We start from the raw sequence: 17638 nt of genomic DNA, 5'->3' as shown, positions 1-17638 counted from the left end.
TGCCAGTGTTTCTCTCCCTCCACCTCTCTTTTTTGGTGTCAGTGTTATTAACCCTTATCTTACCTGTACCAAATTTTATGAACCATTAGAAAAATTTAAGAATTATCAAAGTCTTAAATTCATTTTAAGAAATTTTTTAAATGATGAATGCTAACTAAATACAAACCTTCTATATGCAAGTATTTACCCACTTAATCTGGCAAATAACAGTCAATACTGGAAAACTACGAGGAGCAGAAATCACTTAGTGGAACTTAACTCCTTTTCTCCTATAAGCTGAACTTGCTATTAAGTTGGTAACATTCAAAGATGTATTTTGTATGGTAGGGAAATCAGTCCCAACTGTCAAAATTTTTTTAACAGGAAAGGGTAGGAAATAACACTGATGGAGTACCTACTCTCTGCCAATATTTCATATATATTATCTCATTTAATTTTCATAAGACTCTCACAGATTTTTAAAAACATTTAAAAATTAATTTATTTTAAACTATTTTTAGAATTGAAGTATAGTTAATTTACAATGTTGTGTTAGTTTCAGGTGTACAGCAAAGTAATTCAATTATATATATATGTATATATATTCTTTTTAGATTCTTTTCCATTTAGGTTATTACAAGATTTTGAATATAGTTCCCTGTGCTATACAGTAGGTCCTTGTTGTTCTCTATTTTATATATAATAGTGTGTATATGTTAATACCAAACTCCTTTTACTCAGTCATAAAAAAAGAATGAAATAATGCCATTTGCAGCAACATGAATGTACTTAGAGATTATCATACTAAGTGAAGTAAGTCAGACAGAGAAAGAGAAATATCACATGATATCACTTATAGGCTGATCTAAAAAAACGATATAAATGAACTTATTTACACAACATAAATAGATTCACAGACATAGAAAACAAATTTATGGTTACCAAAGTGGATAGCGGGGGCGGGGTAGGGTGGAGAGATAGAGAGGATAGATATTTTTTTATTTTTTTATTTTTTTATTTTTTGAGGATAGATATTTTTAACTTCTTGTTATCTATAGAGAAATCATTGTTATCCAGCTAGTAAAGGCTAACCCCGTATCTGTTTAATATCAAGTCTGTGCCCCTTTCACCATTGCTACTTCTGAGTAGACACTCTTTAAAAGTTTTTGAATTTTGAAAACTATTTAACTCTCTTTAATTCTTTAGAACAAATATCTAATTCACTATTTTAAATCTGTAGTAGTGATAGTTGTACTAGTAATATTCATTGATCCTTATTTATGAGCCATGAGCCAGGCAACATGTTAATGGGTTCTATACACACTATTCTATTCTATCCTCTCAAAAACTTAGATGTGATTAATAATAGCCAACATTTGTGTAGCCCTTCTAATGTGTTTGTGACTGTTCTCAGCACTTTATACATAGTCACTCACTTAATCCCAGGTGGCAGTCATTATTTTATCCCCATTTTAGGGCTGAGGAAACTGAGGCAGAGGAGATTAAATTTCTTGGTCAAGGTAACCCAGCTGGCAAATGCACAGAAGAGATTCACATCCAGAGAGTCTGACTCCAAAGTCTTGGCTCTTTATTTTCTTATTTCGAAGATGAGCAAACAACTCAGAGAAGTTAAGTAACTAGAAGAAGATGATTCAGGGGTAAGTGGCCAAGTAAGGCCTGTAACATAATGTATACAAGTGACTGTGATTGCAAGGAAATATACACACCTTTGCTTATGCAACTTCATAATGATATTAATGACACAACTTGTAATCATTTTAGATGAATATACTCCTTGTCTTGTTAGAGAGTATGCAGAGCATAATGTTCTGAGCATAACATCCTGAAATGACTCAGGATGAATCTCATGAAAGCGCGTTGGTTGCTGTCATGCACTGCAAAGCAGTGGTCCTAAAAGGCCATTGGCATGGGTCAGTTTTTGTGTTAACATACGAATTCATGCTAATAGGCTAAATGGTTCCAGCCACTGTGCTTGAAAAATTCTTGGTGGTCATTTTATGAGCCCCTGCTACTGTTGACATTGCGCTTAAATCTAGCAGTCTTCTAATTTGGTACGTTGGAGTGAAGTGTCAAAAAGATAGTCAATTGGTTTGTGTTTCTCAAATCCACAAAACTCTGGAGTCTAAGGATGTATGAGGACTCTTTGAGGATTTTTTTCTTTAAAAGGAGTTCATGAATTGCTCAAATTTATGCATTGTGAATTAAGGATATTACTGTACATGGAATCTTTTTTTGCCTTAAAAAAGAATGTGAACAGACACATGCATGTACTAGAGTTAATGCTTGGGCTTCCTTGGTACCAACAATTTTGATTGTTCAGAAGTCTTTTTCTTTCTTTTAATTATGCTTTATAGGTTGTTGGTTTCAAATAAGTGACTTCCAGGTAAAAAACGCTGTTAATGCTTATATATACATCACCCACTCCCTAGGTACATTGTTACTGGACTAGAAATAAAAGAGCATCTGGACCAAATCCCTTTATATTTTTAGCCAATTGTCTTTTTACCAGTTAAGGAAATTTATCAGCTGTATTACAAATGTCTTTAATCCACACCATAGAATATTCTTCTATATTTATAATCAATCATACTTAATATGGTCAAGAATTTCCAGGTTCATCAATGCTCTTGGATGTTTGGCTTTGCCTACAGAGTACTAATGATGTTTTATAAATAAACTTAGTCAACCTGCTCAATTTATTTTTATTCATTTTAATGACTTACTAGGTGTGGTACAAAAGAGATTTAGATAAATCTATTCAAATACACAATTCCAGGACTGAAAATGTTTTTAGTATTTAGCCCTATGCCATAAAATGTTTATATTATTGACATTGATCAACTAAATATTAGATTAGTATTTAGACAATATAATTTTAGTCACAAATTTATAATGATTTAGAAAATAGCCAGACTGCAAAAGGTATTCCTACGCCATTAATGGCATAAGCAAGATGTCAATAAAACTATGTACCTCTATATCCAAGTGAAAAAAGTAAACTATTTAAAAATGTTTTACAACTCTTTGATCAGAATTCTATTTGCTTATACATAGTTAGTGGGCCAATAATCAATAATTAATTAAAGTAAAATCAGGATGGGTCAAATTCTTTGCAAAATTATCGGTTATTATACTATGTGACTACACATAAACTTACACACAGACACGCACACACACATTCAATACTTTGGATAATCTCCAAAACCATATTTTCAAACTTTAAGGTGTAAATGAATCACCTGAAGATCTTGTTAAAATATATATCTGGATTCAATAGGTCTGGAGTGGAGCCTGAGATTCACAAGATCCAGGTGATGCTGACTGCTGGTACCTGAACAATATTTTGGGTAGCAAGGTTTTAAAAGCAATATTTTTAATGCAATCTTAATTCATTAAAGTTATATTTCAGTCAAGTGTATATATTATAATAATTTACTAATTTACACTGAAATCACTATAATTTATTCACAGAAAACACGCTATTTTTCACTGAGGTAGTTTCAGAAATTAAGACTGAGAGAAGATAATAACTTTTCCAAAGTGATAAATAGCAAGTTAATGCTTGTTCCAGGAATCATTTAATTTCAAAAAATAAAAACCCACTTAAGCATAAAAGAGTAAGCATAAAAGAGAATGGATTGGAACAGTAAAAGAAGTATGTTGGGAAGATCAAGAAAAATTTCATGGCATTCAGGAGAGAAATTCCAGTCAGAACTATACAGGAGAGAACCAGCAGCTAAAGAGTTACAGGACACAAGCCAGCTCTTCACACCTCTCTCAAAACAGCATGGTCTCTTGATTCTGTTTCTGTCAGCAATCTGCTTTATTTTCTCTTGACTGATTGTCTTCCTTTGCTCTAGATGAATATAACTATCACTATCTATGCTAGTCCTAATACCCTGTAACCTCCCAGGTCAAATACATTCTAACTACAATTTTGGGTTCCAAATTTAAATACAGAGAAGAAAGAATCTGACTGGTCAGTTGGACTTGGTCCTGGGTCCAGGGTCCCTCAGCTACTCAGGTGGTCTATGCGAGCAGCCCGAGAAGGGAGCTCAGACAAGGCAGCAGACTGACTTATATGGTCCTTGTAGCACAGAGCTGATGCCAGAATATCCAGACCAAATGGTGCCTAAACACTATTCACTGTTCATAGAAAAAGAATGCCTCTTGAGACCTTTTCTTTAAAAATTAAAATGAGAAAATAAGATACTATTTCAACTGTCAGCACCCTGTATTTATGTATTTTGTTTCATAATCTTTTTGAATAAGTCAGAGTTAAATGTTTTCACTACCAAACCAAATAAGGATTAATCTGAAATTACATTTGAGGCTTGAGCCACCAACTTGAGTAAATGGACATCAAAAGGAGAAAATTTGGATTTAATAAGAACTGGAGTTAAAACGATGACTAATCAATGTTTGAAAGAATTCTGGTTGAGGAAACTATGTATGAAATAAGCATCTTATCTAGGCTGCATGGCTTAATGTATGTAAAATCAGATTGGATTCAGGAGATCTGGGGTCAACTGACGATTTGCCATACCAACGAAGAGTTGTGCCATGTCTCTGATTTCTGTTTCCTCTTTAGTGAAATCTGTAAATTGGAAGAGGCTTTTTCAGATGTCAAATTATGTATAATCTAATAATCTATATTCTGTAATAAAGGCAATGATTCTTTCTTTCTTTCTTTTAGCAACCTTCTCCTTTTTAGGGATTTATCAATTATTTATAAATTCTTTGACAAAGATGGTTCTGATAGGTGATGGTGACATGCCATTCTTTATTAAACAATTGTGATATTTGCTCTATCACAAAAATATTTGCAACTCTGCCCAAGAGATCCAGGTGTGAACTAACTGCTATTCATTGCAGGACGAATGAAAAGCAAATAAAGCCCCCAAAAGGTGCACAATAATATAATTTTGCTTTATTTAAAAATGTTGCATTTGAATACGTGTTGAGTTGGCAGCTTAACAGGAACACGACCTTGATTTAAAATGTTTGTGTTTCCCCCACCCCCTGACATTGTACGGTAGCCAAAGAGATTAATAACAAACAATGGCAATTGTGGTGTTGGTAACTGAGTTTAAAAATTCCCTGAAATAATTACATCTTAATGAACAGAACAAAGAATTTGAGAGACATGGCATAATGACCAATTGGAGTCTGGAACAGGTAATTTTATGGGCATTCCTCCATGAAAAAAAGAGCTAAATGGGTGACATATATTGAGAAGCAGCAATGTATTAATAAAAATGACCTTAAGTAATGATGGGTCTGACAGATAAGCAAGTAAAACATAAAGAGGGTTCAGAAATCAACCAGGTAATAAGCAGTTCGGTTTGCATAGGGATACCAAATCTCAATTCTATTTAGACAGTTAAAAGTCATGTAAGTCTTTTGCAAGAAAGGGAGAATGTCTGAAATGCTACATTTTTATAAGAAAGGACCCTTATAAAAAAGGTGCGACTAAATCATCCTGAAAGATGAACCTAGATTCCCATATGTTGGTGTCTTTGCTTATTAACACCATAAGTTTGGCCTATTTGGCATTCTTCCCCTGTAGTCAGCAAATGACTCTCTATGTCACTCACAGCGGTAGAAATGTTAAATATTATTGAGAAAATAAGGAAGTAAGACATATATTTATGTTAAATTTAGGAATAGGTTTTATAATCCTCATGGTAACTTGTGTGTGTTTTGTTCATTAGCTTTGTAAATTTTTTTTTTAACATCTTTATTGGGGTATAACTGCTTTACAATGGTGTGTTAGTTTCTGCTTTATAACAAAGTGAGTCAGCTATACGTATACATATATCCCCATATCTCCTCCCTCTTGCGTTTCCCTCCCACCCTCCCTATCCCTAACTTTGTAAATGTTGAAGATAATTTGACATTAGAGAATCTGTCATGTTGAATTTGTCATCTTAATTTAAATGTTTAAGAAAATGTGATTGACATTAAACTTATAGGCTTTAATTTGGGTTTTTCAGGATTATTTATTTGGTGTTAGAATTTTGATTTCAAGATGAAATAATTGAGGGATGCGCATTTATACTTGTGATTTTAAATTGATAACTAAGATAGAGAAGTTGTTTGTATACAATATTTAGTTAAATATTTGATACTTTAATACTCTAGAAATTTAGACTTCTTACATTTATAAGCACTGGTTAAAGAAGTGGTTAAGAAGTTGTTGCTTATTAGATTTGTAAATCTTTCTTGTTAAGTGTTTGAAATGCTTGAGGGATTTGGATGTGTTACAATTTGTAATTGTAATTTAAAATGTGTAAGGAAATTGAATTAATCAGGTTTATAAATGGTGCCAAATGTTTAGGGGAAATTAATCTGTCAAACTCACAAGTCAATTGAGCATTGATCAAAGAACAAGGAAGAACTGCATGTTTTTTATTTTAACAAAAATACTAGATTTATATGTGCATTTATTAGATAGAATTTCTCTTTGAAGGTTTAAGAGCCAATTTAAATTGTAATTTTAATAAATTGAATGCAAATTAAAATATGCAGTACTGTAAGCCTTTTTTCTGTATATATGCACAACATTTTCTTCCTGGGCATTAAGAAATAAGTAATTTGAGGTACAATGGGGGGAACACTTTCAGTAGGAACTCAGTTTAGTCCTAGCACGGGCATCAGTATGTGAGTACTTAAAAAAAAAACTTTATTTTGGAGTAATTTGGAATAATGAGAAGTGCCCTTCTCATCCCATATCATGTACTTACCCTTTCAGAGGGTACATGATATGTATATGATATTTCTGGTAATGTTAATCTTGATCACTTAGTTAAGACAGTCTTGCCAAGTTTCTCCATTGTGAAGTTACTATTTTTCTCTTTGAATATTCTATTCTAAATCCAGCCCACACTCAAAGGAAGGGGTTGGAGACTAAGCTTCACGTCCTGGAGCGGGTAGTTATCTACACATACTATTTGGAATCCTTCTGTGAAGAAGACTTGTCTCTTTTCTCCCCATTATTTATTAACCTCTGGAAAACCCCAATCTCTAAAATTATCTGTCCTTTGTTCCTTTAAAGGATTGTTAAGAGGATCCATAATGGATATGAGTAGATATGAAGTTTTATGAAAATGGTAAAGTTTTAAGCAATTATAGTCCCTCGGGTATATTTTTGAGGTTGTTTTAAAGTATACACTAAAAATAGAAGTAAATTTTATTTAAGTGTGATAATGTACTGAGTAACCTCTTGAATTACGGTATTTTTGCTTCTTTGAGATGCTACAGAGAGCAAACTCTTCATCAATTAAGGCAGATTTTGGATTATCGATTGGATGACACAAACTCTTTAAAAGGAGCACACCGCGTGGGTGTTATCTATGATTACATTATATTACCCCGGTCTGTGCTGGGCAGTTCAGGATATAAGGTACATAAAAGGTAAGACCCACAGATGTTCTAAACTTCCCATTAAAATCATAAGATCATCTTTGTTACAGTTGTCTTTTGAAAATTTGCTAAAAGGAAATGTTAATGAAATTTAAAAGTATTTTTGTTATTTCAATGAAATCCAAATTCTATTTTCAACAGAGGTCCCTGCTATAAGACTTGAGATCTAAATTCAAAGGCTATAATGTCTAAATCACAGTTAAATTATTAATCTCATTTTCATATCAGAATTTTACTTATCAGACTCAGCAGGCAGGCAATTACTCAGCACAATAGGTTTCCAGTTATGAACTAATCAAATGGTAATTGTCAAATGATCAAAGATGGGCTCGTTTAAAGGAAACAAAAAAACAACCAGTTTTGCTGCAGTATGGATCATCAGACAGGACAGCCTCATTTTTAAGGACTTTTTACCTGTCTAACATTTTCCTTGTAGCATCTCTAAACTAGATACATGCAATTTTTTTCACTTTCTAATCTCAAAAAAATTGTCCTAATTTGGAGGAAAAAAGATGTTCCCTAGACTTAAACTGGTAAAATTAGATCTTTTATGTTTTAGAAATGTCAGAGTCTTCTTGGAACAATCTAAAATCTAAAAATGAAATAGTCTTCCATTACAGTTGGGGAATGGCAGGTGCTAGGATGAAAAATATGAATTTTTTTTGTATTGTAAATTTAGTCATTCTATCTCCTTTAGTTCCTTCTAAAATAATAGTAATTGTAGATGCTAACATTTCTTGAGTGCTTATTTTGTACTAAGTACTGTGTTAAACACTTTAAGCTCATTATCTCATTTAATCTTTAAAACGTCCTTGAAGTAAGTACTTTTATTCTCCCATTTTACATATGAGGACACGGAGTTTTAAGGAAGTTACATAGTTAATAAGAGACCAAGAAGGAATAGACTGCAGAGCCTATGCTCATAGCCATTAATTATTTTATACTCCTAAAATAAGTAATCAGAGTTCCTGATATGAACATTTGTGAAATTGGATAGAATTTTTTGACAATCCATAAAGTTCACATTCTTTGTCTCACAGTGCTTTTTGCTCATCTTCAATGCATTCAGTAATTGCATGCATCTACTTTAATGCTTTACAAGATATGTACTCACACCACAGTGTTTTCTCCTGGGTTATTAACATTTCAGTGGGAAGACTCATTAAAGTACATTTGATAAGTCTCTGATTAAGTTTTACCCCAACTGTTTACTTTGAAAATGTCAAAACCAGAGGAACATTGAAAGAATAGTAAAATGAAAACCCACATAAGCTCACGTATTTACCGACTGTCAACATGTTGATACATTTGTGCTCTCTCTGTCAGTCTCTCTCTCTCTCTCATTCTCTCTCCCTCCCCCTACGGTCTCCATACATCTGCAGGGATGTTCTTCAATGTATGTATATATGTGTGTGTGTGTGTATATATATACATACACATATATACACACACAAACATACACACACACTCTTTTTTGGCTGAACCATTTTAAGAGTTTAATGCAAATTTTAATTTTAGGCACTAATGAATAAGTTGGAGAAATATTTTTTGAAAAGAGTTTATTCCTGTAAATGGAGTAATCCAGTTAACATTTCTAAAATCAACATTTTAATTCTAATCAGGTTTCCAATAACCACTATTTATCAGAAGAAAATGAGTTTTTCCTTACTCAACTTAAATTTTTGACATTTTGTCTTTTTTTTTTAACATCTTTATTGGGGTATAATTGCTTTACAATGGTGGGGATGAAGTGAGAGAGTGGCATGGACATATACACACTACCAAATGTAAAATAGATAGCTACTGGGAAGCAGCTGCATAGCACAGGGAGATGATTCACTTTGTTGTTTGTCTTTTTGTTGATGATATCTTTTAAAGAGTTGACTACTTTTGGTGAAATGTGTATCTTTAAAAAAATCAGTATTATTGAGGTGTAATATATGTATGATAAACTGTACCAATTTAAAGTATATAATTTGATACATTTTGACAGATATATACACCTGAAAACCACACCACAATCAAGATATGGAACTTTTCTATCACTTCCGAATATTTCCTCATGCCTCATTTTCAGTCCATTATTCACTTTGCCCTGGGATCAGACAACCACTTATTTGTGTTTTTTGTCACTACAGATTAGTTTGCATTTCTAAGACTGTATATAAATATAATCATACTGTAAGTACTTTTTGTGCCTGGCATCACAGTGATTCTGAGATCCATCCATGCAATTGAGGGTATTTGTAGTCTCTCCTTTTACTGTCGAGTAATATTTCATTGTATAAAATCTACCACATCTTGTTTATCCATTCACTGATTGATGGACATTGAATTGTTTCCAATTTTTGGTTATTGTGAATAAAGCAGTTATGAACATTCTTGTACAGGACTGTGTTTTCATTATTTTTGATTAACTTTCTAAGAGTGGAATGGTTAGGTAGTACAGTAGGTGTATTTTTAATATTTTAAGAAACTGAAACAATTTCCCAAAATTGTTGTACCATTTTACAACCCCACCAGCAGTGTTTGAGGGTTCTACTTGCTCTACATGCTTTCCAGGTATTGTCAGCCTGTTCACTTTAGCCATCCTAATAAGTGTGTGGTGTTATCTCCTTATGAATTTAAATTGCATCTCCTTAATGCTAATGATGTTGAGAATCTTCTCAGGTGCTAATTGGTCTATCATCCCTTGCAAAGTGTCCTCTCAAATCTTTTGCCCAGTGTTTACTGGGTCATTTAATTCTGTTGTGGTCACAACACATATTCTGTATGCATTCAATCCTTTTAAGTGTAATGAGACTTGTATTTTCCATCACATGGTGTATCTTTGTGAATGAAACATGTATTCTACAGTTGTTATATATAATAATGTATAAATATCAATGATGTCAAAGTTATTGGTAGTATTGTTCAGATCATGCATGTCAACTGATATTTTTGTCTAGTTCTAGTGATTGCTGAAAGAGTGTTAAAAATCTCTTATAAAGATTATAGAACTATTTTTCCCTTTAATTACGTCAATATTTGCTCATGTAATCTGATGTTCTCTTATTACTGTATACTTTCATGATTGCTATGTATTTCTGATGAATAAATCTTTTTTATCACTATGAAATGTACTTTACCTCAGGTAGTGATCTTTACCTTGAAGCCTATTTTATCTGACATTAATATAGTATTTCCAACCTTCTTATACTTATGGTTGATCATTTCCTTCTATTTACTTTCAACAATCTTTGTTTTTATATTTAAAGTGTATCTCTTGTAAACAGAATATATTTGGGTATGGCTTTCATATCTATTGTGAAAATCTTCACCTTTTAATCAGACTGTTTAGTGCATGAATATAATTATTGATATGGGTTTAGGTCTATCACCATGGTATTTTAAAATGTGTTCATCAGTCAGACAAGGATTTGGAAGTTATAACTGCTATAAATGTTATATCTCATTTAAAATCTCATTTAAAATCTCATCTCATTTTAAATCTCAAAATGTAATGTTATAATTTTTGATTCAAATGATCATATGTTTTTTAAAATTAAGAAGAAAAAATATTCATTTGTTTTATCCAGATATTTATCATTTCCAATGCTGTTCATTTCTTCCAGACTGAAATTTTTCATGGGCATTTCTTAAAGTGCAGTTTTGTTGGCAACAAATCCTCTTATCTAAACTTTTTTTTTCTTTTGTACTTGAAGGATGTTTCACTAGAAATAGAACTGAGTTAACTTTTTTAAAAAAAAAGATGTTCAGCCCTTAAAAATTTTTTTCTCTACTGTCTTCTGGCTTCCCTAGTTTCCAGTAAGAAATCCATCACATTTGAATCATTGTTTTCCTATATATGTTTCCTATATAAATGTTGTTTACTATGGGTGCTTTCAAGATTTTCTCTTTGTCTTTGGTTTTCAAGAGTTTGAGTATAATGTTTCTTGGCTTGATTTTCTTTGTATTGAGGTCTGCTGAGCTTTGAGGATTTGTAAGTTTATGTCTTTTATCCAACTCAGGAGATGATTATCAGTCATGATTTCTTCGCAAAATTCCTGTATTTCATCCTCTCCTCTCCTCTGGTACTCCGACTACACGTTACTTAATCCTTTTGATTGTTTTTCTCCTGAGGTTCTTGAAAGTCTGTTTATGTGTTTTTTCTATCTTTTTTTCTCTTTCTTACACTAAATAATAACTATTAAATCTATCTTTCAAACTCACTGATTCTTTTCTCTGTCATCTCCATTATTCTATTATAAATATCCAGTGAATTAGTTTCAGGTACACAGTATAATTATTTGACTCATATACGTCATGAAATGATTATCACAATAACTTTAGTGGACATCTTCTGAGTATATTTTTAATCTTGTTTTTCAATATGAGTGCATTTTTCTTTGCCTTATTAAATATAGCTTCTTCAATATCCCTTTCTGATAATTCTAGCATCTGGGTCATTTTGGAATTGGCTTCTATTGATTGTCTACTCCTTGAGAATGCATCGCCTTTCTTGGTTCTTTGTATGACTCTGCCCTGCTCTCAGGCTAAGTCTACAAAAGTGGGAAACTGAAACCATGATGGAATATTCTCTCAAATTTTTGCTCTCCTGCAAGGGTCCACATGCCTTTGTTCACATTCTATAGCTTTTAGATTGTTGTTTTTTATTTTATTGTTTTATTTTGTCCAGAGTCTAAGGCTGTTATATGCAGGAGTATGGGTTTATAAAGAACCTTACTCTCCTGCCTTTCTGGAAACCGAATTTCTATATGTGACCACCAAATTTATCTTGAGTATAATTTATGTTTATGTCAGCCACTTTTGCAACTAGGAGAAGGTATATTTTGTGTGGCTTTTGATCATGTTGAATATATGAAAACAGGTTACACAATACATATTGTTTTGAATGAATGATTTTATGATTAAGACTATGAATTTGTTTCTTGAATTGAGACAGAAATTATTTGAAACAGACATAGTAAAGTTAATTTTATCAGGCCTTAACTCTCATATTATATTCAGATTTTCATCTAATAGTTATATGAAAAATACTTTTTAAATGTTAAATTGTATATACCTCTTTTAAATAGGAGGGAATATATTAGAATCACTGAAGAAGAAATTCTTAAAGTTCTGTATATTTTAAACTTATTGGTAGATAACAGAAAAAGTATATTATCACTAAATTTATATATTATTAATAGTGTGAGAAATAAGACAGGCTGATATAAGTAAGTATGGAAGTTAAACAAACCTTGCTTTTCTAACTAAATTTTACTTAAAAACAAATGTATTGGTTAAGCTGTATAAGAAATGAATAATTCATTTTATGAAAATATTGGTAACACTTTATATTAGAATAAAATCATGAGAAATTTATTTCTTTAACTGAAATTTTAAGAATCTTGAGAAACTGGCATCGTCTTCTTTAATGAACAATTCTACATATATTAGAATGTTGTTATGACACTGCTACAGAAAAATTTAATTAAAGATAATCATTCAAGGGTGTGTGTGAGTGTGTGTGTGTGTCTGTGTGTGTGTGTGTTGGGGGCAATGGTTGGCTAATGAACTACCACTTTGACATTGAAATAAAGTGATTTCACTTGCAAGGCTTGTCTGTAAAGTTACAGAGAGTTATGAGTTAATAGTAAAATAACAAAACATTAATGACATTTAATGTGATGATATACATTAGTATTAAGAATTATATTGTGTATGTAAAAATAGGAAGTGAAAATATGATTAAATATAACCTTCAAGGTGAGTATTTTAATTGAGAATTTTCAAAAATGTGTATCTTGATAAAAAGATTTCAACCCTGCTTAATAATAATGTATACCATATTTTCATCTAGATTGCAAATAATGTCACCATTTTGACTTTCAGCATACTTTCAAATGAAAAAAGGAAACTACTTTATTGAAATCTACAGGTAGCCAAGAACAGATTCATAGCATATACAGTTTCAAAAGGTTCTATATGATTATTGCATGCATACTTAAAAGGCACAAATCAAAATTCATTTTCTACCTTGTACTTAAAAACATTTATACTATATATATATCTATATACATATATCTATATATATATATCTACATACCTGTAACAGTTTTTTGTGGGTGCTAACTACATATTTCTACTGAAAGATGAAAAGAATAACAGATTTCTTACTGTGTTTCATAGTATTAACAAACTGAATTCTGCTTTTCTCAATTACAATCGGACACCTATATCATAGCTTTTAATAAGACTCAAATTTCAAGCAAAGACCTAGGGCAAGATTTAAACCAACTAGCAACTAGTAACCAATAACTTTTACTTAATGGCTGGAAACAGTCTACAAGTAGATTCTTTTTTATTTTTCTCTCTACTACTGTCTATAAAAAAATAATTGTGAGTGTGTGTGTGTATACAAAGAGCAAGATTAATACAAAAGAGTGGCTCTGAAAGCACAATGCCTTATTTCTGCTCAGAGACATCATGGACACGTTTAAAAAGATACTGCTTCTGCCTCATCTGATCCTTTTAGAGGAAACAACTATAAGCAAAAAAGAAGACTGATTCAGCTGAGGAGAGCAACAATTCTCTTTTGTTCTATCACTGTCCTGGAAATCACTATTGTTAACATTTCTGGCTCACAATGACCTTTCACATGTGTCAAATGATTTAGCAGTTTAATGGGTCTACTAGGCACCACCTGGGAGTGTTTCCAGTCTTAAGCAATATCTTCTTTTCTTCAAGGTGATTTGGTAACCAATGATCTGGGGCATAAGTGGTCTCAAGTTGTACACTGAGCTCCGTATGTGTTTCAGCTTAATCTTTTCAAAGCAAAACCTCTGCTCTAGAATGTCTAATCTTACTATTGTTCACAAAAAAGTCCTACCTCTGATCCTTCCCCTATATTCTCAGTCTATTCAAACTTAACCCACTTCTCAATGCCCAGTTCATTCTCCCTCCTCCATTAAAGTTAGTATCAATCATTCCATTATATGCGGATAGACCACAGTTTCTTTATCCATTAATCCATGAATGGACATGTAGGTTGTTTCCAACTTTTGGCTATTATGAATAAGCTGCAATGAATACGAGAGTGCAAATATCTTCTCAAGATCTTGTTTTCAATTTCTTTTGATGAATACCAAGAAGTGGGATTACTGGATCATATGGCAGTTCTATTTTTAATTTTTAGAGGCATCTTCATACTGTTTTCCATTTACATCACTTTATGCTCCCACTATCAGTGCATAAAAGTAAAAGTTCCAATTTCTTCACATCCTCACCAACACTTTTTAAATTTAATTTAATTTTTTTTTGATAATAGCCATCCTAACAGGTGTGAGGTGATACCTCATTGTGGTTTTAATTTCCATTTCTCTAATGATTAGAGATACTGAACATATTTCCATAAGCTTCTTGGCCATGTGTATATCTTTTCTGGAAAAATGCCTATTTAAATCCTTTGCCCTTTTTAAAATCAGTGTTTTTTTTTAGGAGTTCCTCATATTTTTAGATATTAACCCCTTATCAGCTATATAGTTTGCAAATATTTTCTCCCATTCCATAGGCTTCCTTTTCACTCTGTTGATTGTTTCCTTTGCTGCACAAAAGTTTTTAAGTTTCATGTAGTCTAGTTCCATTTGTCTATTTTTGCTTTTACCTGTGCTTTTGGTGTCATACACAATAAATCACTGCCAAATCCAATGTCATGAAGTTTTTTTGCCTATATTTTCTTCTAGGAGATACAGTTTGTGTCATACACAATAAATCACTGCCAAATCCAATGTCATGAAGTTTTTTTGCCTATATTTTCTTCTAGGAGATACAGTTTCAGGTCTTATACTTAGGTCTTTAATCTATTTGGAGTTAATTTTTGTATATGGTGAAAGGTAAAGGTCCAACTATGTTCTTCTGCATGTGGATATCCAGTTTTCCCAACACATTAGTTGAAGAGACTATCCTTTCCCCATTGTGCAGTCTTGGCACTACTTTTGAAGATGATTTGGCCATACACGCAAGGGTTTATTTCTCTCTATTCTGTTCCATTGGTCTATATATCTGTCTTTATGCTAGTACCATACCGTTCTGATGACTGTAGCATTGTAATATGTTATGAAATAAGAAAGTATGAGACCTCTAGTTTTGTTTTTCTTTCCCAAGGTTTTTCTGGCTATTCGAGGTCCTTAAAATTCCATATGAATTTTAGGATCGTTTTTTCTATTTTTGAAAAAAATTGCCATTGGGATTTTGATAGGAACTGCATTAAATCTTTGCTTTGAGTAGTATGGAGATTTTAACAATATTTAGTCTTGCAACCTATGAACATAAGATATCTTTCCGTTTATTTGTGTCTTTGATTATCTTCAGGAACATTTTGTAGTTTTCAGAGTTCAAGTCTTTCACCTTCTTAGGTTTAAGAAGTTTATTGAAGTTAAGTTTATTCCTAAATATTTTATCCTTTTTGATGCTATTTTATATAAGGTTGTTTTCTTAATTTCCTTTTCAGATTGTTCATTGTAAGTATATAGGAACTCAATGATTCTTGTGTGCTTTGTATTCTGCAACTTTGCTGAATTCATTTATTAGTTCTATATTTTGGGGGGAATCTTTAGATTTCCACATACAGGATCATACCATCTGTAAAATATATCATTTTATTTCTTCCTTTCTGATTTGGATGTCTTTTATTTATCTTTATTGACTGATTGCTCTGGCTGGACTTTCAGTGTTCTGCTGAATAGAAGTGGTGAGAATGGGCATCCATGTCTTTTTCCTGATCTTAGAAGAAAAGCTTTCAGTTTTCCACAGTTGAGTATGATGTAATCTGTGGGCTTTTCATATACAGCCTTTATTACGTTGAGGCAATTTCCTTCTATTCCTAGTTTGTTCAGTATTTTTATCATGAAGGGTGTTGAACTATGTCAAATCCTTTTTCCAAGTCAATTAGGATAGTGGGTGGTTTTTGCCCTTCATTCTGTTAATTTGGAGTATTACATTGATTGCTTTTCATATATTGAAAGATCTTTGCATTTCAAGACTAAATTCAAGTTGGTTATGGTGTATAATACTTTTAATGTGCTGTTGAATTCAATTGGTTAGTATTTTTTGAGGATTTTTGCATCAATATTCATCAGGGATATTCTCTTCTTACAGTATCTTAGTCTGGCTTTGATATCAGGGAAATGCTGGCCTCATAAAAATGAATTTGGAAGTGCTCCCTCCTCTTCATTTTGGGGAAGAATTTGAGAAGGATTAGTGTTCTTCTTTAAATGTGTGGTAGATTTCTCCAATGAAGGCATCTGGTCCTGGACTTTTCTTTATTGGGAGGTTTTTGATTACTAACTCAATCTCCTTACTAGTTGTGGGTCTGTTCTTCATGGTTTAGTCTTGGCAGGTTGCATGTTTCTAGAAATTATTATTTTATCTAGGTTAAAAAATTTGCTATTGTATAATTGTATGTTGTATAATTGTTCATAGTAATCTCTTATAGTCCTTTTTATTTCTGTGGCATCAGTTGTAATGTCTTTTTTTTCATTTATGATTTTGTTGGGTCTCCTCTGTTTTTTTTTTAGTCTAGCTAAGGGTTTGTCAATTTTGCTAATCTTTTCAAAAAACCAATTCTTAGTTTTGCTGATTTTTTCTATTGTTTCTTATTCTCTATTTCATTTATTTCTGCTCTAATCTTTATTATTTCCTTTCCTCTGCGAACTTGAGCTTAGTTTGTTTTCATTTGTCTAGTTCCTTGAGGCATAACATTGGTTTGTTTATTTGGGATTGTTCTTTTTTTAATGTAGATGTTTATCTGCCTCTCAGTACTGCTTTTGCTTGCAACCCATAAGTTTTGGTATGTTGCGTTTTTGTTTTAATTTGTTTCAAGATGTTTTCTAATTTTCTTTGTTATTTCTTCTTTGACCCCTCTGTTGTTCAAGAGTGTGTTGTTTAATTTCCAATTATTTGTGAATTTTCCAATTTTATTTCTGTTGATTTCTAGTTTCATTCCACTGTGGTTGGAAAAGATACTTGGTATAATTTCAATCTTAAATTTGTTAAGACTTGTTTTGTAGCCCAACATAGGCTCTATCCAGGAGAATGTTTCATGGTCCCTTGAAAAGAATGTGTATTCTGCTTTGGATGGAATGTTCTATACATGTCTGTTAGGTCTATTTGTTCTCTAGTGTTGTTCAAGCCTGCTGTTTCCTTATTGATTTTTTAGCTGGATGATGTA

Source organism: Eubalaena glacialis, chromosome 6 (assembly GCF_028564815.1).
Source record: "Eubalaena glacialis isolate mEubGla1 chromosome 6, mEubGla1.1.hap2.+ XY, whole genome shotgun sequence".
NCBI lineage: Eukaryota > Metazoa > Chordata > Mammalia > Artiodactyla > Balaenidae > Eubalaena > Eubalaena glacialis.
Note: the sequence above shows the minus strand (reverse complement) of the source record.